Here is a 27,983-nt window from a genome sequence, read left to right as displayed (position 1 = left end):
TTTATATAAATGTTACCGCTAAAGTGCATTTTTTGCACTTTAACTAGTGCCTAGTAGGTAATGTGCAGATTATCTAGGTAATTTGAGAAATTAAACAATTTTTCTGCACTTTAACTGATCACCCTAGTTAATCTGCAGATTAGCTAGGTAATGTGCACATTAACTGATTTCTGCACTTTAACTGTAACATATGCATTGAATTCCAATAGACTAATTTATAGCTTGTTTCTGGAGAACTATAATACAGACAGGCTATAATATGGCTGTCATCATTAACTATAAACATTTGTACATGGTGCATTAAACATTTCTGCACATGGCAGGTCACTAAAATTCATCAGAACACGTGTTACTGTTTACAACACTATGTAAGAGTTTTACTCTTACAAACCTCTTCCAAGTATCTACTACAAATTATAAAAGTCAAATCAACAAGCAAATCATTGTTAATCATAAGTTTCATTAGTGACTCAATCCAATTCAGTATTTAACCACTACAAAGCCAATGTACTGCAACTTTAGTGGTTAAAGGGACAGTCTACACCAGAATATTTATTGTTTTAAAAGACAGATAATCCCTTTATTACCCATTCCCTAGTTTTGCATAACCAACACAGTTATATTAATACACTTTTTACCTTTGTGATTATCTTATATCTAAGCCTCTGCAAACTGCCCCCTTATTTCAGTTCTTTTGACAGACTTGAATTTTAGCCAATCAGTTTTGGCTCCTAGGAACTCCATTTGTGTGAGCACAGTGTTATCTATATGAAACACATGAACTAACACCCTCTAGTGGTGAAAAACTGTCAAAATGCCCTGAAATAAGAGACAGCCTTCAAGGGCTTAGAAATTAGCCTATGAACATCCTAGGTTTAGCTTTCAACTAAGAATACCAAGAGAATAAAGCAAAATTGATGATAGAAGTAAATTGGAAAAAAAATACATGCCCTATCTGTATAATGAAAATTTGTTTTGGACTAGACTGTTCCTTTAAATGCTGCTTGGCACTCGCTGGGTAATGTTGTATTTACAGCTTGGAGAGCTCTCTGCACGGAGGCTGCTTCCTCAAACTTGCATTTCATAGAGTCACACACACACTTCTCACTGTTTTCTGTCACATACATACATACACACACACATGACTGTTCTTGGATTAACTTATGAGTGGATTAATATTGTTTCATCCTCAATTATTTTGTTTGTTTCAAAATTAAAACATAACTGCTCAGTGCCACCATGAAAATCTAATAAAGCCCCCCTGCCCTGCCCTTGCCCTACTACTTATTGGCTTCTCTCTAAATAAACTTTAAAGCAAGGGAAAGGTAGAGTAAAGTTTGGCAGTGGAAATAAATAAATAAAATTAAAGCAAAAAAGATTTAAAGCAATTGTTTTGTAACGGTAAGGGAAGGTTATCATGATGACATAATCATTTCAGTCCCAGGCAGACTATGGCATACACATAATAATAGTCTAGTAGTAGTGGATTATGGTATAGTCAGTTACTATAGCTTTTTGACTTGAAGAGAAGTTGTCACACGGTCATGGACACTTACCTGGCACGTAGTCTCAGAAACTTTTTGAAGACAGTCACTGACTGTCCGACATGACTTTCATGACTGAGTCTGACTGCTGTGCTGTGTCTTCTTCACCAGCACGTGAAAGTGTGTCTCACTCCATGGTTCGCTTTCGTCTCTCAATCTCCTGCCCGGCACCAGTCCCAGAGCTGCTCCCTAGATGAAAAGGAGAGCATGCCACTGATTGGCTGAGGGCAAGGCTCCCGAGGCTTCTAGAGAGCAGTCTCTATTGGGAGCGGTATGGGCCGTGAAGAGAAGAGCATTAAGCTTTTTATCGCCACTGGGTGGCAGTCTCTAGCAGCCCATACGAAAACATGCATTCATATTGTGCAAACAGAAGGGGAACTGAACGCCTCACAGACTCTACTTCCTTGCGCAATATGTATGTATGCGGGGATGTAAAGTATTAATAATTTGAGTAGGCAGCCTGAGCCTTCTAATATGGTATCTGAGTTGACGGTGCCTCATCAGCCTGCGACTATTAGCACATTAGGGTTCTCTAACCAAATGTGAGTAGCCCTTTTGTTTTATACTCTCTGCCTAATTTGGGATTATTGATTTATATGCACATGAGGCACCTCTCTCTTGTTCACTTGTTATTAAAGTCAATATTAAACTGTCATGATTTAGATAGGTCATGCAATTGTATACAACTTTGATTTATTTTTATTATCAATTGTGCTTTGCTCTTGGTATCATTGTTTGAAGAATAAACAAAGTAGGTTCATAGGAGCATGCATGGGTCTTTAGGGCTCTAAGGCAGCTGTGTCGGCAACAATGTATAACAATTCTGCAAATATTGGGGTTGATTACATTCTATTGGATGATTTGAATTTGGTTTGTTTTCTGAAAAAGGCGAACACAGCACACATTTTTGTCTTTTGTCTTTTGTCTTTTGTTTTATGGTGTCAAGAACATGTTTTCATCTCACAAAAAAAAAAACAACTATATATAACGTGGAACAAAAATGTTTACAATCCGTTTCCTAGATACTTTTTAAAAGGTTTTGGGAACCATACCATTCCACAATAGAGTTTGATGCCTAATGACAATTGATATAGTCCTGAAATGTTCTTTTTGACATAGTTTCAAGGGTTCAGAGACAATTTGCAATAAACCTATTATCTTGTGCATGTGCAATACCCTCTGAAATTGCAACAGACTCCATTTTATAGGTGCATTTGCATATATGGTCTAGATCCATTAAAGCTCTGTTTATCACTAGTGTATAGTCCATTGGCAGTGGGTAGGGCAGAAATTGACATATGCAAACGTGGGTTAAACTCAATTGTGCTTGAGCGAACACGTTTACTTTCAACTTGTAATCTGTGCGCTACCTCCAATATTTTTGTGTGCAACTGTTAGCTTGCCACTTGTAATCTGGCCCATATACAGGTGCAAATTTCCAAATCCAGAATTCCAAAATCCAAACTTTCTGAAATCAAAACTTTTAATTAATATTTTTTTAAAATTACTATTTTTCTTACCTGTAAGTCACAGTCTTCTCGTGTCTTTGGTTTGTTTTCTTGTGCTCTAAAATGCAAATAATAATATTTATTTATTTAAAAAAACATTATATTACCTTTCTGACTACATTACCGTACTACGTATATAAAAGTATTAATTATATAAAACTACCTTTAGGTTGCATATGTAAGCTGCATATTGACATGTCAATATTGCCTAAGTGGCATAATATACTGTTGTTTATACTTCGTTCTATTCCCTCTCCAGACTGTCCCATTTTAAAGATGCACATATTTCAAACAATTCTGAAATTCAAATCTGTTATCTGCCCCCCAAGCAGTTTAAATAAAGGGTCTTCTTCCTGCATTTTGATGGCATGTAAGAACATAAAGGCCCATCGCATCAGTTTATGTTTAATCCTTAAATGTATGTTTAAATAACTCTTCTTGGCACTAATAACATAATCAATGAGAGTGTCATAAAAAATGACTTCAGGGACTAAGGTAGCAAGCTTAAAGCAGGGACCTCCAAGGAGATATTACCAGTGCCATTTGCTAACCCAGTAAGGCCGAAGGAGCTATGGACAATTAATTACTGGTTAAAAACATGGTGTAAAAATGAGGAGTTTGACTTTTTAGAGAACTGGGCTGACTTTTTACTTGGGTACCATTTGTACAGTAAGGATGGGTTACACCTGAATGACATGGGTGCAGCTGTGTTGGGGGAGAGGATGGTTGCACGCCTAGAGAATCTTCTAAGCTAGGCAAGGGGGGGGGGGGTCAGTCCAAACATAATAGAACAGACAGATCAATCTGTGAATTTGTCACACCTAGAATATGTTAAGGAAGGGATGAAAGTTTGGAGGAAAGCGCACCAAGTAGCAGCAGAAAGCGCATGAAAATTAAATGTTTGACAGCAAATCTAAGAAGCATGATGGGTATAATGGTGGAACTGGAGCCCTTAGTTACAGAAGAGGAATATAAAATTATCAGGATAACTGAAATGTAGGGGGGTGATTCACATGACTGGGCAGTTAATTTAGAGGGTTATACTTTATTTAGGAGGGACAGGAGTAATAAAAGGGGTGGAGGAATTTTCATATATATTAAACCTGACTTTAAAACTGCAATAAGGGAAGATATTTATGATGATACAAGTGATAAAGTAAAGACTTTGTGGGTTGAAATAAAGGCATCTACTTATCAAAGCGTCGACTTTCTTGCATTCAACGGCACCAATACGCTCTCCTAAGATCGCTGCCGTGGACCTGAATACGTTCTCCAAAGTTACCAAAAAAGCTGTCAAAAAGCCGGGCACCAAGTATGGGGCGATATGCAGCGGACTGTTATTAACTAACAGTCATCGATCTCGCTGCTCTTCGGCTTTTTTTTCCGCTTTCTTGGTACCCTGTCACTAAACACCCACACTATACTATACTGTTTTACCCCTATCCCGCTGCTCACAGACCCTGCCGCACCTAAATAAAGTTATTAACCCCTAAACCACCGCTCCCGGAGCCCACCACCACCTATATTATACATATTAACCCTTAATCTTCCGCCCCTATACCGCCGCCACCTACATAAAGTTATTAACCCCTATCCTGCCACTCCCGGACCCTGCCGCAACTAAATAAAGTGTTTAACCCCTAAACCACCGCTCCCAGAGCCCACCGCCACCTACATTATATTTATTAACCCCTAATCTGCCCCCCTACACCGCCGCCACTATATTAAATGTATTAACCCCTAAACCTAAGTCTAACACTAACACACCCAAACCTAAATATAATTTAAATAAATCAAAATAAATTATTCCTATTTAAAACTAAATACTTACCTATAAAATAAACCCTAAGATAGCTACAATATAACTAATAGTTAAATTGTAACTATCTTAGGATTTATTTTTATTTTACAGGCAACTTTGTATTTATTTTAACTAGGTACAATAGTTATTAAATAGTTATTAACTATTTAATAACTACCTAGCTAAAATAAATACAAAAGTACCTGTAAAATAAAACCTAACCTAAGTTACAATTACACCTAACACTACACTATAATTAAATAAATTACCTACATTAACTACAATTAACTATAATTAAATAAAATTAAATAAAATTATCTAAAGTACAAAAACAAACAAACACTAAATTACAGAAAATAATAAAATAATTACAAGATTTTTAAACTAATTACACCTAATCTAATCCCCCTAACAAAATAAAAAAGCCCCCCAAAATAAAAAAGCTCTACCCTACACTAAATTACAAATAGCCCTTAAAAGGGCTTTTTGCGGGGCATTGCCCCAAAGTAATCAGCTCTTTTACCTGAAAAAAGTACAATAACCCCAACATTAAAACCCACCACCCACACACCCAACCCTACTCTAAAACCCACCCAATTCCCCCTTAAAAAAACCTAACACTAACCCCTTGAAGATCACCCTACCTTGAGATGTCTTCACCCAACCGGGCCAAAGTCCTCAACGAAGCCGGGAAATGTGGTCCTTCAGATGGGCAGAAGTCTTCATCCAAGCCGGGCAGAAGAGGTCCTCCAAACAGGCAGAAGTCTTCATCCAGGCAGCATCTTCTATCTTCATCCATCTGGCGCGGAGCGGGTCCATCTTCAAGACATCCGACGCGGAGCATCCTTTTCCATCAACGTCGACTGTAGAATGAAGGTTCCATTAAATGACGTCATCCAAGATGGCGTCCCTTCAATTCCGATTGCTTATGCAAGTGCAATATTTGCGCTCAACTTAGTAATACCGGCGCACGCAAATGTGTGCTAAAATAACAGGTTCATACAGAGATGGCAGAAGCTCTGTTTATTCCAAGAAATGTTTTGTGACAAGAGGTCACAATTTAAGGCTGAAGAGAAGGAAATTTTATCTTCAGAAACATAAACGTTTTTTCACTCTAAGAGCAATCACATTGTGGAACTCATTACCTAAGTAGGTAGTAAATGCCAATACTTTTCTATATTTGTTTGTTGCACTATTTGGTACTCATTTTGTTTATAACCAAACAAATACTGAATATTCTTTTATTTTCAAATAATTTTTATTGAGGTTAAATATGTAAAATAACAGACATATTGTGTTGCAAAAGTCATATAGATATACAGAGAAAGAACATATCAATCGTGATACTACAAAATAGACAAATCAGTTACGTCAAAGTTGAGCAAAAAAGAAAACAGACAAATGATTTCACAGGTGTCAAAAGTATACCAAAGCAAAAGAACATTCACATCAGATTATCACAATAAACAAACATATCTGTTTCATCACAGTTAAGCGAAATATGTTAAAGAAAAACCTCACATTTTCAACTTATTCTTTGATTCTGAAAGCAATAAACATAAAATATCTCATATAGACTATCTTTAGTCCAAGTATAGAAATAATAGCTTTTGAATAGTAGCTTTCATGACATATGTTGAATATAGTATAGAAATATCTCATTTAGGACATATATAATCTAATAATAGAAATAATAACTTTTGGATCATGTCATTTAAAAACAATAAAGACAGGAAATTTCAAGAAAAACAGCAAAATAAGGCTCTGGTCACTTTTTAAGTGTAGGAGTACTATGGAAGGGGACAAGCAAAGACTAATTGGGCGATAGAGCATGAAGCTTTTAACATCAGGAGATATAGGGGACTAATATTGGTTTATTATGGCGTACTTAAATATATATTTGCAGCAACACCCTCAGGTGTAAGAGGAGTCTGTGTTTAATCTATCGCATCCTAATAGGGATATAAAAGCCAACTACGTGGAGTGATAACGTTAGTTATAACTTAAGGGCACTCATTAATTTAATTGCTACAAAAAATTGGAGTTATGTTAAGAGTGGAACTAATGAATAGGTGAACAATGTGGTCAAAATGAGAGTAGCCCAGAAAAAGGTTGTGAAGCTGGTACTACCACAATAATAGTAAAATATATTGTGGCCTGAGCTAGTACAGAATAGAGGTTGAAGACATCAGCACAAAAGTACTAGGGGATAAACATTATATGTCTCCATTTCTCACATTTAGGTCCTGGCATTTGGGTATAGGCTCCATATCCATGAACAGATGAAACATATCGATAATTAGATATCAATAGTAGTTAGGAATCACATATAAAAATCAATTGGCTAAACACTGATATGCTAAAGGCAAATACTGCAAAAGGATAGAAATTACTATAAACTCTCTGGTATGCTTCAATACCAAGATATTAGTATAAGGACATGAAAATATAATAACTGCAAAGAGAGAGAATATATAATGTTACATTGGCATTTCTCTAAATGTGATAAACTAAATAAAAATAACTGTCACGGCTGAACTATTATGAACTTCAAAATGTTCCTATCTCAATAGTGCTCTAAGCTCTAAACCTTTAAGAGACAGCATATCAAAATCATACCTAAAACATAATAAAACTTTATATGAATACTAAGCATATGAACTATATGGAGATTAACGGCTTTCGTACAGTGTGATGAGCAGCAGCCATCCTGAAGACATTTGAATATGAGAGATACAGCAAGTCCAAAGTTTAGTCACTGAGCTGTGTAAGAATGCTTTGCAAACCAGTATATTCGTATGTACAAGTATGCTCAGATTAACATGTATTATTCTCTGAAGCTCATGCTAGCGTGCCGATGATATAACACTCTCACAAACAACTACAAACATATACTGCTGCTTTACTCACTGAAAATCAATCTTGAGGAGCTTCAAATATAGCAACCGGCCATGTTAATTTATATAACTCTAGATAGAAGACCTGGTCGGCTGGGCAGCTAAGTTCACTAAGTGGCCGCCTCAAAATGTATGAAAGTTACCCCACTCCAGTTTTGTGGATGGCTTGCCTCAGGCCGTGGAGCTGACACAAACTATTTAGCTGTCGTCCCTGATAACCAATCTCGGATCTCTCATACTCCACACCGGGTTCCAACTGCCGGAGTTCGCTCGGCCAAATGACATGTACAGCTGAAGTGGATAAGGGACCCATCGGCGAACATCCCCACGGGATACTTGAAAACGAGAGAAATCTCAATGTATCTTTCCTGGTAAAATATTTTATAAATATATAAATAATATACATCTATGGACCTCTCCGATATCCACTCGCCCCCATTCATCTGCCTCAAGAATGATACATTTGAAGCATGAGTCCATAGCAATGGAGACAGGTCATCATGATGCTCCATTATATACTGAGTAGATGTGGTTGCTTTGCGCAAGTCTAAGCGCGGTCTCTTACCCATCAGTTCAGGGTAAACAGTTAGACATTGTGATGCTGCTGCGTTAGGAAGAGTTAGAGATTTAAATGCGACAGTTTTAGCCTCCGGCAGCATTTCCGTAGCTTGTCGGTCTTCGGGCTGCCGCATAGACCGCTCACAGACATTCTCACAGTCAAGTAAAGCAAGTGACCGTCTCAAATCACTGACAAACAGTTGAGTAAAATGTGTGATCAGGCTGGAAACAGATTGTTCCCAGTTCACCACAATTTCCATTTTGTGCTGCAATCTCGTTGCTGTTCTTCTGACGATAGCTCAGTAACTTTAGTTATGTTTTAAGTTTCAATGAAGTCCCTGTTCCGGGAAAGACATGAAGTGGCCATCAATGTCAAATAGTATAACGTTCCCTAATTTGTCATACTTCAGTACAAATGACTGGATGTGCTGAATATTCAGGATACTGGGAGGATAGATGTAGCTCCAAGCCGTGATCAGGCCTCCATTGCGCGCCACATCTATTTCAGGCTGCTGGGCTGAAAACTGATATAGAAATAATGTAGATCCACTCCATAGGTGATCGTTCACACCAAATCCTCAAAAGAAAATATTAGATTGGTAATAAAAGGTGAAGTAAACAGTGGTTTTATCTTCTCCTCAGGCAGCCAAAATCATAAAGCAGCCATCTTGGGCGATGGTCGGACATGCCCCCCTGAATATTCTATTACATTTACATTAGTTTTTATTAAAATTAATATAAATGTTTCTTTACTACAGGTGATAAGTATCACCTGCAGGCTTGTACTTATAACAAACAAAAGTTGGTACAGCAGCAACCTGAGATAAAAAGGATGCACGTGTAAAAAGGGATACTGCCATGTCCCATGGTGATAAGTTCACATACAGAATGTCCACAGTACCAATATATTTTATGTCATCTTTATTGCAGGCAGAATAAACAATGCGTCATTTTGGGGGTGATCCCCTTAATCATGCATAAACTTATCACACACTACAAGTGCAGGCTTGTACTTTGCTATAGCGTGCTCGGGGTAGGTATTTTAGTAAAATTCTTTCCCTATACTGTGCTGGGGAGAGACGCTAATCCCGACCCTTCTTCACAGAGCCAAGGCCCACTAATAGAAAGCTAAGCGTGGTACTAAGCCTATTAGAGTTGCCCTGGGAGCTGTGAAAAAAGGGTTTGGATTGGTGCTGTTCCCCAGCATTCTATAGGTAAGCATTTGACCTTTTAAAGGTAATTTAATAGAAACAAATGTATGCTAATGAATTTAATTAGGATATATTCATTTTCTTTAAAATTAGTGTATTAATTTGGATATTCGTTATGTGAAAACAAAACAAATATCTGTATGTTCATTATGAATATGCATTTGTAACAAAATGAATGCACATGTCTATAATTTACAAAAAAATTAATGAATAATGAAAGTTTTGAAATGATGCATAATTAAACTTTCTGGTCTGGGTGTTGTTTAAATTGAGCGCAATCGATAGCACGGGGTGTGTTATTGTGCACTCTGCCTTGCAATAAGAGTAAAGCCCACTCTGGTATAACAAAGGGAGTGCAGGGAGTGCTATTTGCACAATACAAAATACTGCCTCAAAATGTAGTAATTTTTTAGACCTGAAGTAAATAATTATTATCAGTATACAGTATAGCACAGAACGACATGAAGAGCTCCGAAATGCGTGCACTAGCAGCTTAGTACAGCACTGACTTAGTGCTGGAGCGATATACTACATGAATTTTACTGTTCGCCCCATAAAAGTCTACTATGTGAGGAATGTAGAGCATCCAAATTACTGACATACACCAAGATTACAAGTTGTGCGCTAAACCCAGTGCGTTAATAACACAAAAAATGAGTGGTATCGCACTTTCCATAGTGCTGCCATTGCAAGTTACAGAAAAACCTTCTTGTGTTGTACGATACGGTGCGTTAAGCTCCATACTGCACAAAAGCCAAGGCCTGACATCAATGGAGAGAAAGTGTTAGAAAAAAACTAACACATGCGATCGCTATAACTCATTTCCCATTGATGTCTATGGGGAAAAGAAAGTAAAGTAAAAACCTAACACCCTAACATAAATACCCCTAATCCGCCGCCCCTCGACATTTCCAACTCTAAATAAACCTATTAACCCTTTAACTGCCGCTCCCCACATCGCTAACACCTAAATAAACCTATTAACCCCTAAACCACTGGCCCCCCACATCGCAACTACTATAATAAACCTATTAACCCCTAAACCGCCGCCCCCCACATCGCAACACCCTAAATTAAACAATTAATCCCTAAATCTAACACCTGCTAACTTTAAATTAAAGTTACAATATAACTACCTTCAAATTAATAAAAACTTACCTGTGATATAAAAAAACTAAGATTAAACTATAAATTGTATAGGTTTATTATAGTAGTAGTGATGTGGGGGGCGGCGGTTTAGGGGTTAATATGCTTATTTAGTGTTGGCGATGTGGGGGGCCAGCGGTTTATGGGTTAATACTTTATTTTAGTGTTTTCGATGTGGGTGGCGGCGGATTAGGGGTTAATAAATGTAATAAAATATTTGCAATTAATAGGTAGTTTATGGGTTTTAGTGTACTTTGTAACATTTTTGTTATGAGTTTTGTGAAACATTTTTGTTTCGCAAAATCCATAACTACTGGTCTCAGATCGGGGAATGGAACACGGCGCTATAAGCTATAACGCTAGTGTAAAGGCCGGCCCGCACAACCTGTAATACTGGAAACCTCAAAATTCCGCACTCAAAAGTAATTTTTTAAGTGCAGAATGGAGAGTTGCGTAAAGGCTAAAATGCTAGCGGTATAGCCGTATCTCAGCGACTTGTAATAAGGGAGACCTGCATATTCCGCACGCAATGGCCAATTTTTCAGCGGTATAGCTGAACTGCACAACTTGTAATCTTGCCGATAGATTTTAGTGCTCCCTAGACTATCAATCAATCGATAAAAAAAAAGTGTTATTGATTGCTCTCGAGTCATGTTACCACACAAAACAACTACTTTTACACTCCACTTGTAATCTACGTCTTTTTGGGGGGTTTTTTAGCTTAAAGGGACATACTACTCATATGCTAAATCACTTGAAAATGATGCAGTTTAAATGTAAAAAGCTGAAAGGAAAATATCACCTGAGCATCTCTATGTAAAAAAAGGAAGATATTTTACCTTACAACTTCCTCAGCTTAGCAGAGTAAGTTCTGTGTAAAAAGTAATAATTCAGCTGCTGAGCAGCTCCAGGTAAAAAAAAATAATGAAGAAATGAACAGCAGCCAATCAGCATCAACAGTGCTGAGTTCATGAACTCTTTTACTGTGATCTCATGAGATTTGACTTAACTCTCATGAGATTTCATAGTAAACTTCCTTAAACTGAATAGAGAAATAACATGAGAGTGCACAAGGCTCAACCCCTTAGCTATCCCGGGACAGACATACTGATTTGCTGCTTAGAAGTCCTATGCAATGGCATGTGACTACTGAGGAACTTTTGAGGTAAAATATCTTTCTTTTTTACATAGAGATGTTCAGGTAATATTTTCTAGTCAGCTTTTTACAGCTATGCTGCAGCACTTTCAAGTGTTTCAACATTTGGGTATCATGGCCCTTTAATGTACTTTTAAATTAACAAAAGACTGCTAGAAATATGTTTGGCATTGATGTTTAAAATAATTCAGATGGACTGAAATATTCTGTTAAATGTTCCAATCAGCCAATAGAATGTGAGCTCAATCCTATTGGCTGATTGGATCAGCCAATAGGATTGAACTTCAATCCTATTGGCTGATTGCATCAGCCAGTAGGATTTTTTCAACCTTAATTCCGATTGGCTGATAGAATTCTATCAGCCAATCGGAATCTACGGGACGCCATCTTGGATGATGTAATTTAAAGGAACCTTCATTCAGCAAGAAGACGTTGATTGAAGAGGATGCTCCGCGCCAGATGTCTTGAAGATGAAGCAGCTCCGCATCAGAAGGATGAAGATAGAAGATGCCGTCTGGGTGAAGACTTCTGCCCGTCTGGAGGACCACTTCTGCCCATCTGGAGGAACACTTCTGCCGGCTTCCTTGAGGACATCTTGTCGCTTGGATGAAGACTTCTCCCGGTAAGTGGATCTTCGGGGGTTAGTGTTAGGATTTTTTAAGGGTGTATTGGGTGGGTTTTATTTTTAGGTTAGGGCTTTGGGCCGCAATAGAGCTAAATGCCCTTTTAAGGGCAATGCCCATCCAAATGTCCTTTTCAGGGCAATGGGGAGCTTAGGTTTTTTTAGTTAGGATTTTATTTGGGGGGTTGGTTGTGTGGGTGGTGGGTTTTACTGTTGGGGGGTTGTTTATATTTTTTTTTTACAGATAAAAGAGCTGATTTCTTTGGGGCAATGCCCGCAAAAGGCCATTTTAAGGGCTATTGGTAGTTTAGTTTAGGCTAGGGTTTTTTTTTTATTTTGGGTGGGCTTTTTTTATTTTGATAGGGTTATTAGATTAGGTGTAATTAGTTTAAAGATCTTGTAATTTGTTTTTTATTTTCTGTAATTTAGTGTTTTTTTTGTAATTTAGCTAATTTTTTGAATTTAGTTAATTGTATTTCATTTAGGGAATTTATTTAATTGTAGGGTTAGGTTAGGTGTTAGTGTAACTTAAGTTAGATTTTATTTTATAGGTAAATTTGTATTTATTTTAGCTAGGTAGTTATTAAATACTTAATAATTATTTAGTAACTATTCTACCTAGTTAAAATAAATACAAACTTGCCTGTAAAATAAAAATAAACCCTAAGATAGCTACAATGTAACTATTAGTTATATTGTAGCTAGTTTAGGGTTTATTTTGCAGGTAAGTATTTCATTTTAAATAGGAATAATTTAGGTAATAATTGTAGGTTTTATTTAGATTTATTTGAATTATATTTAAGTTAGGAGGTGTTAGGGTTAGGGTTAGACTTAGGTTTAGGGGTTGATAAATATAATATAGTGGCGGCAACGTTGGGTGCGGCAGATTAGGGGTTAATAAATGTAGGTAGGTGGCAGCGATGTTAGGGGCGGCAGATTAGGGGTTAATAATATTTAACTAGTGTTTGCAATGCAGGAGTACGGCGGTTTAGGGGTTAATATGTTTATTATAGTGGCGGCAACATGGGGGGCTGCAGATTAGGGGTTAATAAATATAATGTAGGTGTTGGCGATGTTTGGGGCAGCAGATTAGGGGTTCATAAATATAACGTAGGTGGCGGCGATATCCAGAGCGGCAGAATAGGGGTTAATAAATATAATGTAGGTGTCGACGATGTCGGGGGCGGCAGATTAGGGGTTAATAAGTGTAAGAATAGGGGTGTTTAGACTCTGGGTTCATGTTAGGGTGTTAGGTGTAAACATAAAATGTGTTTCCCCATAGGAATCAATGGAGCTGCGTTACTGAGCTTTACTTTGCTTTATTGCAGGTGTTAGACTTTTTCTCAGCCTGCTCTCCCCATTGATGTCTATGGGGAAATCGTGCACGAGCATGTACAACCAGCTCACCGCTGACTTAAGCAGCGCTGGTATTGGAGGGCGGTATGGAGCACAATTTTGCTCTACGCTCACTTCTTGCCTTTTAAAACCGGGTTTATAAAAACCTGTAATACCAGCGCTGTAGGTAAGTGAGCGGTGACAATAATGTGCAAGTTAATACCGCACCCCTCATAACGCAAAACTCGTAATCTGGCCGTTAGTTATTCTATAATAGTTTTCAAATGATTTGGAATGACCTTAAATTTGAAAACCTGTGACAAAAATTCACACTGTTATTCTAATAAATTGGAATTACCTGTGTTATTTTCTGTAGGTTGTGTTAAAATATTTAGAATATTTAGATATAAAATGTGTTCTTGATGCCTTGGATAGTAGAAACAAATTGGAAAGGAGAACATGGGCGCGATCCGATATACGGCGTAGTTTTCGGCGCAAGAGAGAGAACCCACGCCGCCCGTAATTTCACCTTGCACATCGGGCTATCCAATATACAGCGCCGTCAGATGCTAAAGTAGCGTAAGTAGGACAAACTGGCGTTGTTCCGAAAAGTGCACAAATACACATTTTAGTCGTCGCAAGTACTTACGCCAGTCTTTTGTTCCCGTAAAGTCTCAATAAAGTGTAGTTTTATGCAAATTTGGCTAAGACTCGTAAAAATTACCCGATACTCCTTCTAAAACTGCGTCACGTAATTACGCTATTCAAAAGTCATATATAAACCCATGCGCAACCGCCATTTTCTTTAGTGTCTTTGGATGTTCGTTGAGCTACAGCACACTACAGTGAGTTTAGAATTAGTAAGAGTAGTGAGAGAGGTGCAGCATAATAGTTAGTTAAGTCGGATTGTTGTTTGGGTAAGCTTGTACATTTACTTACACTTATTTTCACATATTGCACACATATTGCATACATACATATACAAAATACAGAACACTTTTTTTTCTAACACCTCACACATTTTATTTCAATTTTACAGTGTGATAGGCTGAGTGTTTGGTTGTGTGTGATTGAACTGGGAGTGAGAGTGAATGTGTGAGTGTGTGTAGTGTGAGAATGGTAGGGAGAGGGAGAGGAGTGGCAGGGAGAGGAGTATTGTAGTGGACAGGAGGAGCAGCGGGGTCCCCATCAGGGAGTAAGTGGAGTGGGGAGAGGGAGAGCTAGAAGGGATGATGGGAGGGGAGATGCCCGAGAGCCCCAAAGACCAGGCACATCAAGGAGAGGGACAGAGGGTGCACATGGGGAAAGAAGGGGGGAGGAGCCATCATGGACAACCACAGTGCCCTCTTTGGCCAGGAGAAGGGCAGAGGCGTTGCCCGAAGGCTTAAGGAAGCATGGTCAGCGGTAGAGGAGGCTGTAAACAGTGTGGCCCCGCAGAGGAGGACTGTCGAGGGACTCAAAAAAAAGGTGGAATGATTGCAAGAGGTGGGTGAAAGAGAAGATGGGCCAGAAAGCCATGCACCAGAGGGGAACAGGTGGTGGTCCACCCTTGGAAGCAGAATACAACGTATGGCAGGAGATGATACGCAACTCTCTGAGTATCACAGCAGTCCATGGACTTCCAGGGGCTTGTTACTCAGGAGTTGCAACCACAGCACCTCATGCTGGTGAGTAACATCCCACACACCAGTATGATATGTATTTGAGATATAAAATCCTTTAATGTCACACATTCATGTACACAATGATGAGCATGGTATTTGGCCTACTAACAAAAACATCTACAATTAGATTTTACATTAATGCTACTTAACACGATGCAATTCATGATATGAGGTGGAATAGTGCAATACTAACATGTTTCAGAGTAACACAGGCCACAAGGCACATGCTGAGTTTTCAGTAAATGGACACTATAGCCATCACAATACTTTTAGCTCAGAAAGCAGGTTCTGTGCCTACATCAGGCTAAAGTAAATTGTGTGACCATAGTGTCACTTAAAGAACACATTTTCTCCATCACTGACATCACTGACATGTACACATAACTCTTGTATGAAACACATACCTGTATATTGTGCAGATTAAAATCCCTCATAGAGAGTTTGACATGAGAATGAGTATTGTCCCTTGCATGTATCAATGTATATTGTATGCCCACATGGACATATATATGACTGTACTAATCCCTATCATCATTTGACTCCTCCTCAGAACCTCCTTTCACCAGGCTGCAAACTGGCATGCTGCTACCTCCACCACCAGTCACAGCCATGCAGCCACCTCCACCACCAGTCACAGCCATGCAGCCACCTCCACCACCGGTCTTCAGTCAGCAACATGGATATTATGCTCCCAGGCATCAGCTGGGTTGGATTGCCTCCGTTGAGGACCCAGAAGTGATGCCACCACCATTGACATAGATACCTGGTCTGAGGAACATCCTTTTGGCTTTGAGGGGGAGCCAAGTCAGCCACGAAGGGTCAATGTCTTTACCCCCCCCCAACACAATATCAGGCCAGTCATGGCTTTTTCACACAGGGGATGTTGCAAGGTATGCAAAGTGGACAGGCTGAGTGGTCACACACTAGTCGTCAATGGGACTGCCAATCCAGCATGAGAGCTCCACCATCCGCTTCCCTTGGCAGAGCTCCACCATCCGATTCCCTTGGGAGAACTCCACCATCCTCAGATGAGCATATAGCTGAGGTTGTCCCTGAAGCACCAGCAGCTGAGGTTGTCCCTGAAGCACCAGCAGCTGAGGTTGTCCCTGAAGCACCATCAGCTGAAGTTATCCATGAAGCACCAGCAGCTGAAGTTATCCATGAAGCAGATGCAGCTGAAGTTGTCCATGATGCACCAGCATATAGAGCAGAACCTGCACCTAGAATCACTGCTGCTCAAGAGCCTGTAGATCCACTGTATTCTCCCCTGGGAGAGGAATACATTTCACTCCAGAGCTGCGAAAGCATTCAAAGAGGCCAACAGAGGTTTCATAGGAGCCAAGAGAGGCTACTCAAGCGTAGCATCGAGCTGCAGAGGGACATTGCAGCCTCATTAAATGGAATTGTCCAAAATCAGTCTCAGATTATGAGAATCCAGTCTGATATGCAAATACAGATGGACAATAGATGGCGGGAACAAAACAAACTCTTGGGTGTGTTGGTTGAGCACTTCACACACCAGCAGGACACTGCCTCCAGTCTTTCATCTGTGGCCAGCACTCTAGAAGAATTATCTGAAGCTTCCCAAACCAGGAGAACCAGGAAATCCACTCCAGTCACCTCAGCCCCCTCATCCAAGAAGCCTAAAAAAAAAAAAATATTCTTATAGTTCACCTTAAGTCTTGTCCATCTTGTCTGTTTTTTTACCATATAATTGTCATCCACATCCATGTGAGGGGTGTTTTAGTACACTAATATTGTTAAAACATATAATAAGGCCTGTGTGGAAATGGCCCAAAAAGGTAATATTATCCTGTTTCTAACATATTCTTGTACTATAACTCCCATCCACAATAGTTGTTTCTGAAGGGTACATATAGTAATATTCACTTGTAAGATGTAAATCAATGTATCTCACATCCAATATAAATTGACCCATTGGTATATATAGTAGTGATGTTACTGATAGGGTGGGCATTATCAGGTGTTTTATGTCTTAAGGTGAGAGGTTGTGGTGTGTGTGATTGGTTTAACACAATTGCAAAGAGGCAGCCTTCAAGAAGGTGTTATAAATGATCATATGAGCCATCCTAGGTTTTGCTTTCAACTAAGAATACCAAGAGAACAAAGCAAGTGTTCAAATTAAATCTGAAAGTAGTTAGAAATAACATGCCCTATTTAAAAGAAGAAGGTTTTCTTTGGAGTTGACTGTCCCTTTATATATTTTGGCATCAGTGCCAAGCTGTGTTAGCATTAGAATAAATTACACTCCAGTGGGTTCTAAAGAGATGAAGGTAATCCAATTTACAGTAAATAAGCAAGTATATGTCCACAATGTGATAAAGCACCTACAAGCTCAATCCATTTGACTATTTCAAATACACAAATAAACCTTTAAAAAGCAATATCATAGTATACTGTCCCTTTAACCTTGAGATGCTGCTTAAATGTATATGTTTATTAAGGCTTCCAGGTAGTTACGTTGGTTTTTTAGTCAGTGCAAGGGCTCCTGCGCTTGCAATTTGTGGCGAGATGAGAATGTAGTAGATTTTCTGAAATCTGCGCGCGTAAGTCCTTACGCTGTATATTGGATACCAAACTGCGCGTGTTTTGTATGTCAGTCTATGGGTAAAAATAATACGGGCGAAGGCAGAAATATACGCGCATAACTTCTATGTTACGCCGTATATTGCGTCGCTGGCTTTTGCGGGCGACGCTGCATATCGGATCGGGCCCCATATGTTTTGGCATTTAACAGAAATTTGGCATTTAACAGAACTTCACCACATTTTAAAGGCTGCAACATATTATATATGACATTTTGAATTGCTAGTAGGGATTGGCGAATGTGTTTATATCCGAATTCGAATGTTAGAACGAATGTTATTGTAGAAATTTGATTTACATAATAGAATGTTGATAAGAACGAATATTCTTAAAAATTCGATTTTCGAATGTTATTTACAGTTTTCGAATGTCACATTCGAATTCGAATGTCACATTCGAATTCGAATGTCACATTCAAATTCTAATGTTACATTTGAATGTCACATTCGAATTCGAATATTACATTTATAAAACACAATTGTAGACTAGGAACACTATTTCGAATGTCAAATTCGAATCGAATATCACATTTATAAAAACACAGTATTAGACTAGAAATACTATTTCGAATTTGAATGTCACATTCGAATCGAATATCACATTTAAAACACAGTATTAGACTAGAAATACTATTTCAAATTCGAATGTGACATTTATTAAACACAGTTGCAGACTAGAAATACTATTTCAAATTTGAATGTCACATTCGAATATTACATTTCAAAATTGATTGAATACATAGCTAAACATTCTATTATTCAAACAAATGAAAATTCAAAAATAGAATGTTATATAAACATTCGAAATTCAATTAGAACGAACGAATGTATCAAAATTCGTTTTAAATTTCGAATTTTTAGAAACATTCGCCCATCCCTAATTGCTAGTGCCCTAATGATATTTCAGCATTAAATTTAGGCTTGTGTATTCATTTCATACAAATGTGAATTTGTGGAAAAAACATGGATGATCATTTTGTTTTTCGCAAAACAAATATCTGAACGAATGCACCAACTTATTTAAAGAAAAATAACAAATACTGATGAAATTCATTGGTATTTATTTGTTTTCTTTAAATTAGCTTTAAAGGGTTAAATCCTTACCTCTAGCGTACTGGAGGGCCTCTCAAATTTTAGCTTCACAAAGCCCCGGACCGCGCTAATAGGAAATTAACATGGCGTTAAAGGAGAAGGTATTTTAGCACAGGGTCTGGGGTCTCCCATGCTAAGCTTCCATTTAGCAAGGCCTTGGGCTCTGTGAAAAGGGGTCATGTTTAGTGCAGTTCTCCAAAGCGCTACAGGTATTTATAAGGCTACAGGTGAACTTTTTCACGTGTAGCAAAGGAACTTAAAGTCGTTTAAAGGGATAGAAAACCCCCAAATTTTCTTTTATTATTCAGATCAACATACAATTTTAAACAACTTTCCAATTTAATTCTATTATCAAATTTTCTTCATTCTCTTGTTATCCATTGCTGAAGGGACAGCATTGCACTACTGACAGGAAGCTGAAAATATCTATTTAGCCAATCACAAGACAAATGTATGCAGGCACCAATTAGCAGCAGCTCCCACTAGTGTATGATATGTGCGTATTTATTTTTTAACAAGGGATACTAAGAGAATGAAGCACATTTGAAAATAGAAGTGAATTTAAAAGTGTCTTAAAGGGACACTGAACCCAATTTTTTTTCTTTCATGATTTAGATAGAGCATGCAATTTTAATCAACTTTCTAATTTACTCCTATTATCAATTTTTCTTTGTTCTCTTGCAATCTTTATTTTAAAAGCAGGAATGTAAATCGTAGCAGTCAGCCCATTTTGGGTTCAGCACCATTTATAGTGCTTGTTTATTGGAGCAAGCATAACCCAGGTTCTCAACCAAAAATGGGCCGGCTCCTATGCATTAAATTCCTGCTTTTTAAATAAAGATAACAAGAAAATTTGATAATAGGAGTAAATGAGTAAGTTGCTTAAAATTGCATGCTCTTTCTGAATCATGAAATGAAAAAATTGGGTTTAGCGTCCCTTTAAAATGACCTGCTCTATCAGAATCAGTTTATTTTTGACTTTCCTATCCCTTTAATGAAAAATGTTTTCTAAATATTTATTATTCGTTTCATTTTAAATAATATCACATTGTACAGTAGATGAATATTCGTTCTGAAAAATCCATCCAAAACAATTTTTTTACTGCTGCGCATGTCTACTTAAATTCAAGAAATTATAGGAGATGACATTTTGTATTGCAACATTGCACTGGCAACATTTAAAAAATAAATCATAGACAGCATGGGTGATTAATTCAGTGACATCTCTCATAATCTAATGAATTAATCCAAAACATTGACGTCTAGAAATAACCCCCCCGAAACAAAATATTAAAGGGACATTCAAGTCAAAATTAAACTGTCATGATTCAGATAGAGCATGAAATTTTAAAAACTTTACAATTTACTTCCATTAACAAAATGTGCACAGTCTTTTTATATTTACACTTTTTGAGGCACCAGCTCCTATTGAGCATGTGCAAGAATTCACAGAATAACCATATATGAATTTGTTATTGGCTAATGGCTGTCACATGATACAGGGGGGGATGGAAATAGACATAACTTTGAAATTTGTCAGAAAAAAATCTACTACTCACCTGAAGTTCAGACTAAGGCCCATAGTGCGGATCAGGTCCGACAGACCTTGCTGAATACGGCGAGCAATACGCTGCCCGTATTCAGCATTGCACCAGCAGCTCACAAGAGCTGCTGGTGCAACGCCGCCCCCTGCAGACTCGCGGCCAATAGGCCGCCAGCAGGGGGTGTCAATCAACCCGATCGTACTCGATCGGGTTGGATTGTAGCAATGTCTGTCCGCCTGCTCAGAGCAGGTGGACACTGGACAGGTTATGGAGCAAAGGTCTTTGTGACCGCTGCTTCATAACTGCTGTTTCTGGTGAGCCTGCAGGCTCGCCAGAAACACGGGGCATAATATGCCCCTAAGTGCTATTGCATTATCTTTTTATCAAGCATTTGTTGATCATGCAAATCTACCGTATTTACTGGTCCTTTAAAGAATGCAACTATGGGATATAGAATCAAACCATATTTTTTGGCAAACAGAGATTTGTTAAAAAAAATAACCATTATTGCAAGAAACAAAAAAACAAAACAAAAAAAAGACTACTTTCCCTCTATGGTTTATCATTCAGGGACGATATGAAACTAATAATACTATTCATGTACAGAAATATTGCTTGGGTATTATATTCAAGCTAGAGTTTTACATAAATATATTCTACAGGATCTGAAGGTTATTTTGCAACCTTGGACATTTTCATGTAGCTTAGTCCTTACAGAGCATGCTAAGTCTTTTCCAGAAGTATGTCTATTAATGTTTGCTTCATTAAATTCTCATGTATTTTTTATGATGTGAAAAAAAAAGGTTATTGTATTTTTTAAATCCCCGAGATTTATAGTTAAAGGGCCACTAAACCCAAAATCTTTCTTTCATGATTCAGATAGAGAATACAAATTTAAACATTACAATTTACTTATATTATTTATTTTGCTTCATTTTTTAGATATCCTTAGTTGAAGAAAAAGCAATGCACATGGTGAGCCAATCACACGAGACTTCTATGTGCAGCAACCAATCAGCAGCTACTGAGCATATCTAGATATGCTTTTCAGCAAAGAATATCAAGAGAATAAAACAAATTAGATAATATAAGTAAATTAGAAAGATGTTTAAAATTGCATTCTCTTTCTAAATCATGAAAGAAAAAATGTGGGTTTCATGGCCCTTTAAAGAGCATAGAGCTAGATATATTACAGGTATTTTCTACAATAATCATTTAAAAATAATTATAGCAAAATAACCATTTAGCAAAGCTCCTAGATAGTTCCTGAGAAATATACAAGGATAGTAGAAGGAAAAAAAAATATTAAAAACTAACACCCACAAAATATATACATAAACCTCTCTCTCTCTCTCTCTCTCTCTCTCTCTCTCTCTCTCTCTCTCTCTCTCTCTCTCTCTCTCTCTCTCACTGTTGCTATAAATATAATTATGTTAATTATAAAGTTAAATATGAACTTTGGTCTATAGTCTCTCTAAGGCTCATGGGAGTAATAAAACATGGACCCTTTGCCCAGTGAGCCTAAAGGGAATTAACAAATTGAGAATGCTTAAAAGTAGTATAAGCAATTAATAGTGCTTGTATTGTACTATATATTTCATTCCCTTTTCCATTTTACCCGCTGTAGAGCTAGTTTCCATTGAGGTGGTAAAGTTTGCAAATTGGTGATAAAAACATTTATCTCCATTAAAGTCTTTGGAAAATGTTTATGTTACCACCAGTTTCCAAACTTTACCACCTCAATGGAAACTAGACCGTAGAAAATGTTTAGAAATATTTACTTTAAGGGACACTGAACCTAAATGTTTTCTTTCATGATTCAGATAGAGCATGCAATTTTAAGCAACTTTCTAATTTACTTCTATTTTTTTTCAATTTTTGTTCGTTCTCTTGCTATCTTTATTTGAAAAAGAAGGCATCTCAGCTAAGGAGCCAGAAAATGTTTGGTTCAGTACCATGGACAGCACCTGTTTATTGGTGCTGTCCAATCAGCAAGGACAACCCAGGTTGTTCACCAAAAATGGGCCGGCATCTAAACTTACATTCTTTCTTTTTCAAATACACATACCAAGAGAATGAAGAAAATTTGATAATAGGAGTAAATTAAAAAGTTGCTTAAAATTGCATGCTCTATCTAAATCATGAAAGAAAAATTTTGGATTCAGTGTCCCTTTAAATGTTATTTCAAATATTTTCCCCCCTGTAAAAATCTATGTAAACTTGAGGCAGCAGCAGAAATCAACATCATAGTTTGTTTCAATTGCTTGAAATATAAATAACTCCCATCATCTACTTCCCAGTTTGCACTGTAATTTTAACATTTTCCCAATCGCACCATTACATTTTTTCTAGCAAAAAAAATATGGACATCATTTTGGGAACAGCTTGTTGTGGTTTCAATGATCAAAAAAAAAATATATATATATATGGTATACCAAGTCATTGGAATCACAGTTGTATAGTACAGAGGCCCCTCTAAGGAATAAATCATGCAGAGAAAAAGTTGCTGTAATTTTCCCATAAACCTGAGCGTGTTTTTTTTTTTTTTCCACAACAGACTATTTTGTCTTTACTAGAGTTCAGCATACCGTATTTACTGGTCCTTTAAAGTGTTCAGATAAGAATGCAAATATGGCATATAGAATCAAACCCAATTGTTTGGCAAACTAAGATTTGTTAAAAAAAAGGGAGCGCTTTACCTCTATGGTTTATCATTCAGGGACAATATGAAACTAATATAATACTATTCATGTACAGAAATATTGCTTGGGTATTATATTCAAGCTACAGAGTGCTTTACATAAATATATTCTACAGGATCTGAAGGTTATTTTGCAACCTTGGTCATTTTCATGTAGCTTAGTCCTTACAGAGCATGCTAAGTCTTTTACAGAAGTATGTCTATTAATGTTTGCTTTAATAAATTCTCATGTATTTTTTATGATGTGAAAAGTAAATAGGTTATTGTCTTTTTCAAATCCCATAGATAGCGAGATGTAAAGTTAAAGAGCATAGAGCTAAATATATTACAGGTATTTTCTACAATAATCATTTAAAAATAATTATAGCAAAATAACCATTTAGCATAGCTCCTAGATAGTTCCTGAGAAATATACAAGGATAGTAAAAGGAAAAAAAAATATTAAAGGGACACTAAACTCAAAAAATGTATTTCATGATTCAGGTAGAGAACACAATTTTAAACAACATTCCAATTTAGTTTCATTATCTAATTTGCTTCATTCTTTAGATATTCTTTGCTGAAGAAATAGCAATGTACATGGGTGAGCCAATCATACGAGGCATCTATGTGCAGTCACCAATCAGCAGCCTCTAAGCCTATCTAGATATGCTTTTTTTGTAAAGGATATCAAGAGAATGAAGCAAGATAGATAATAGAGGTAAATAAGAAAGTTGTTAAAAAATTGCACGCTTTCTAAATTATGAAAGAAAAAAATTGTGTTTCATGTCCCTTTAAAAACTATCACACGCACAATATATACATACACCTATCTTTCTCTCTTTCTCTCTCTCTCTCTCTCTCTCTCTCTCAATCTCTCACTGTTGTTATAAATATAATTATGTTAATTATAAAGTTAAAGGGACACTGAACACAATTTTTTTATTTCGTGATTCAGAGTATGACATTTTAAGCATCTTTCTAATTTACTCCTATTATCAAGCCCGTTTTTGTTGAATAACCTGGGTTGTCCTTGCTGATTTGTGGATAAATGAATCCACCAATAAAAAGGTGCTTTCCAGAGTTCTGCCTTCTTTTTCTAATAAAGATAGCAAGAGAACGAAGAAAAATTGATAATAGGAGTAAATTAGAAAGTTGCTTAAAATTGCATGCTCTATCTGAATCATGAAAAACATTTGGGTTCAGTGTCCCTTTAAATATGACCTTTGGTCTATAGTCTCCCTAAGCCTCATGGGAGTAATAAAACATGGATTTTGCCCAGTGAGCCTAAAGGGAATTAACTAATTGAGAATGCTTAAAAGTAGTATAAGCAATCAATAGTGCTGGTATTGTACTGTAAATTTAATTCCCTTTTACGTCTTCCCAATTTTCCAATTTACCCGCTGTAGGGCTAGTTTCCATTGAGGTGGTAAAAGTTTGCAAATTGGTGATAAAAGAAGTCTTTGGAGAATTTTTATGTTACCACCAGTTTCCAAACTTTACCACCTCAATGGAAACTAGACCGTAGAAAGTGTTTACAAATATCTCCTTTAATGTTATTTTAAATATTTTTTCCCCTGTAAAAATCTATGTAAACTAGAGGCAGCAGCAGAAATCAACATCATAGTTTGTTTCAATTGCTTGAAATATAAATAACTCCCATCATCTACTTCCCAGTTTGTACTGTAATTTTAACATTTTACCAATCGCACCATTACATTTTTTCTAGCAAAAAAATATGGACATCATTTTGGGAACAGCTTGTTGTGGTTTCAATGATCAAAAAAAATATATATATATATGGTATACCAAGTCATTGGAATCACAGTTGTATAGTATAGAGGCCCCTCTAAGGAATAAATCATGCAGAGAAAAAGTTGCTGTAATTTTCCCATAAACCTGAGCGTGTTTTTTTTTTTTTTTCCACAACAGACTATTTTGTCTTTATGGTATACCAAGTCATTGGAATCACAGTTGTATAGTATAGAGCAGTGTTTCTCAACAGCCGGGCCGCGGCCCACTACCGGGCCACGACGGCCCTGCTGGTGGGCCGCGACCCGACGCCTCCAGACACTCGCTCTGACAGGCCCGCCTTTACACATCTCCTAAATTTTGGATGGGCCTGTCAGAGTGCCACTGCGCATGTCAGTTTGCGCACTGTGAGCATGTAGCGGCGGGCAGGCAGGCGCACTGTGACCAGGTAGAAGCGGCTGGCAGCGTGCAGAGCGTGAAGCATCGGCTCACAGGTAAGTAAGCCCACTGACACCAATTACATAATTACGGCCAGTGACACCAATGTATATATTTAGGGCGGCCACTGGACACCAATGTGTATTTGTAAACTGTGTGTGTGTATATATATATATATATATATATATATATATATATATATATATATATATATATATATATATATATAGATCCCACTGACACCAATGAATTATAAAATATTAACCCACTGTAAACCATATATATATATTTTATATATATATATATATATATATATATATATATATATGGATCCCACTGACACCAATGAATTATCATATAATTATTATATTATATATTATATTATAATTATAAGATAATTCAGTGGTGTGAGATCCATATATAATATATATATAAATGGTTTATAGTGGGTTAATTTTATAATTCATTGGTGTCAGTGGGTGAGGGAGGAGAGAGAGAGAGAGAGAAAGAAAGAAAGAAAGAAAGAAAGAAAGAGAGGGAGGAGAGAGAGAGAAAGAGAGGGAGGAGAGAGAGAGAGAGAGAGAGAGAGAGGGAGGAGATAGATAGAGACAGAGAGAGAGAAAGAGAGGGGGGAGGAGAGAAAGAAAAAGAGAGAGAGGGGAGAGAGAGAAAGAGAGGGGAGGAGAGAGAAAGAGAAAGGGGGGAGAGAGAGAGAGAGGGAAGGAGAGAAAGAGACTGTGCATATATATATAATATATATATATATATATATTTCTTCCAAACCTACTGCAACCCACTCCCCTGGACCGGTCCGGCTAAAACTTACCGGGCCTTGAGGTCACTTAGGTTGAGAACCACTGGTATAGAGGCCCCTCTAAGGAAGAAATCATGCAGAGAAAAAGTTGCTGTAATTTTCCCATAAACTTGAGAGTGCTTTTCTTTTTTCCACAACAGACTCTTTTGTCTTTCTTAGAGTTTAGCACTTACTATTTTTTAGTGGTTTTATTTTTTCCTATGCATAGGTTCAGGACTGTTTTACATATACTGTGTATTTGACTTTTGTATTACAGTATATTGCTTTAAACTTACATGTAGAATTACAGCAAGCATGGCTGAAAACAGTTGACCATAATAGGTCAATATACATAAACCAATATATGGGAACTGACTGCATAGTGAAATCACATAAACACATACAATTGTGGATTTGGGATTAGTCTTTTCCAAATTATAATTAGTATATGCTATAAAACACCTCACTTGTGGTGGGACATTAAATTATTGCAGCTTTATTTAAAGGAGAAAAATATCTCCCATGGTTTGTGATTAAAATAAAATTCTGGGGGCGGAGCTAGCCTTAGAAGAGAGCAGACACATTTTCTTAGAGCTCCCATTCGCATTTACAATACTATAATATAATTATATTATTTTTACTGAGAGTCCAGCTGAAACAATATAGGCTACTTCTTGAAATCTTGACTACAAGAGTTTGGATGCTCAGGAACAAAATACGAGCAATTCTGCTAAACGGGAGCTGAGACGCAAAACTCCTATAGGAAGGGGCCCTGGTCTTTGGAAGCACTGAGCTGTTCACACTACCCTGCAGCTCTTATCTAATGGAGTTGAGCGTAAACCGGAGCGCTCCTTTATCAACTACAGACAAGTGCAGACAAGTGCAAAGAGCCTATGTGTCAAAGTGGCGCGAATGGCCATCTTTGGATCGCATTAGCGCATAGGTAACTTCATCCTTAAGTGCTAGAAAACACCATATTGTGACTAACTATCAGGGCTGCAGAACCCCCTCCACCTATACCGCACTCAATAATTGGGGCTAAGTATTATACTCAGAAAGAAATATCAGGTGGATCTTCTAATACACTTTGCAAGCTGTATAAAAGCCGTTTCACCAACCTTGTATTTTCATGGAGTACCTGGACAGGTGGGAAGGCGTAGTCCTCCTTAGAATGGAAGAACACGCTGGTGATCTTAAGCAGAGCCTTATGACAGTTTTGGCACATGCTAGGCATTTGACACAGGCTATATATTCTGTTCCAAAACATCAAGACTCTCAGACCCTGCCCACTTCAGGAAGCGTTTGTTTGAAGGAGTTGCTGTCGATTTGTAGTCCTCAACTCTGAGGTCAGTAACGGAAATCTAGGGAAACTGTTATCATGGCCTCCTATGCTGGCTGGGGACAAATGGAATCTGACCAGCCACCCTGCTAAGGACAAGGCTTCCCCACCCGCTAGACTTTGTTGGGGGTGATAAGGCAGAGCAAGGGGTTGGTGAACATATCAATTTTCGGTTATTTTGATTCTCATAAGTCCGGAGTGGGCTAAAACTTCCTTACTATGAGAACAGCCATATATCACACTGTCCATAATTACATATGGAATGGTGTAGACTACAAATGTTCTTTTAATATCCAG

The sequence above is a fragment of the Bombina bombina genome, chromosome 2 (assembly GCF_027579735.1).
Source record: "Bombina bombina isolate aBomBom1 chromosome 2, aBomBom1.pri, whole genome shotgun sequence".
Classification (NCBI taxonomy): domain Eukaryota; kingdom Metazoa; phylum Chordata; class Amphibia; order Anura; family Bombinatoridae; genus Bombina; species Bombina bombina.
The sequence above is the reverse complement of the archived record's forward strand: the minus strand, read 5'-3'. Positions refer to the sequence as shown.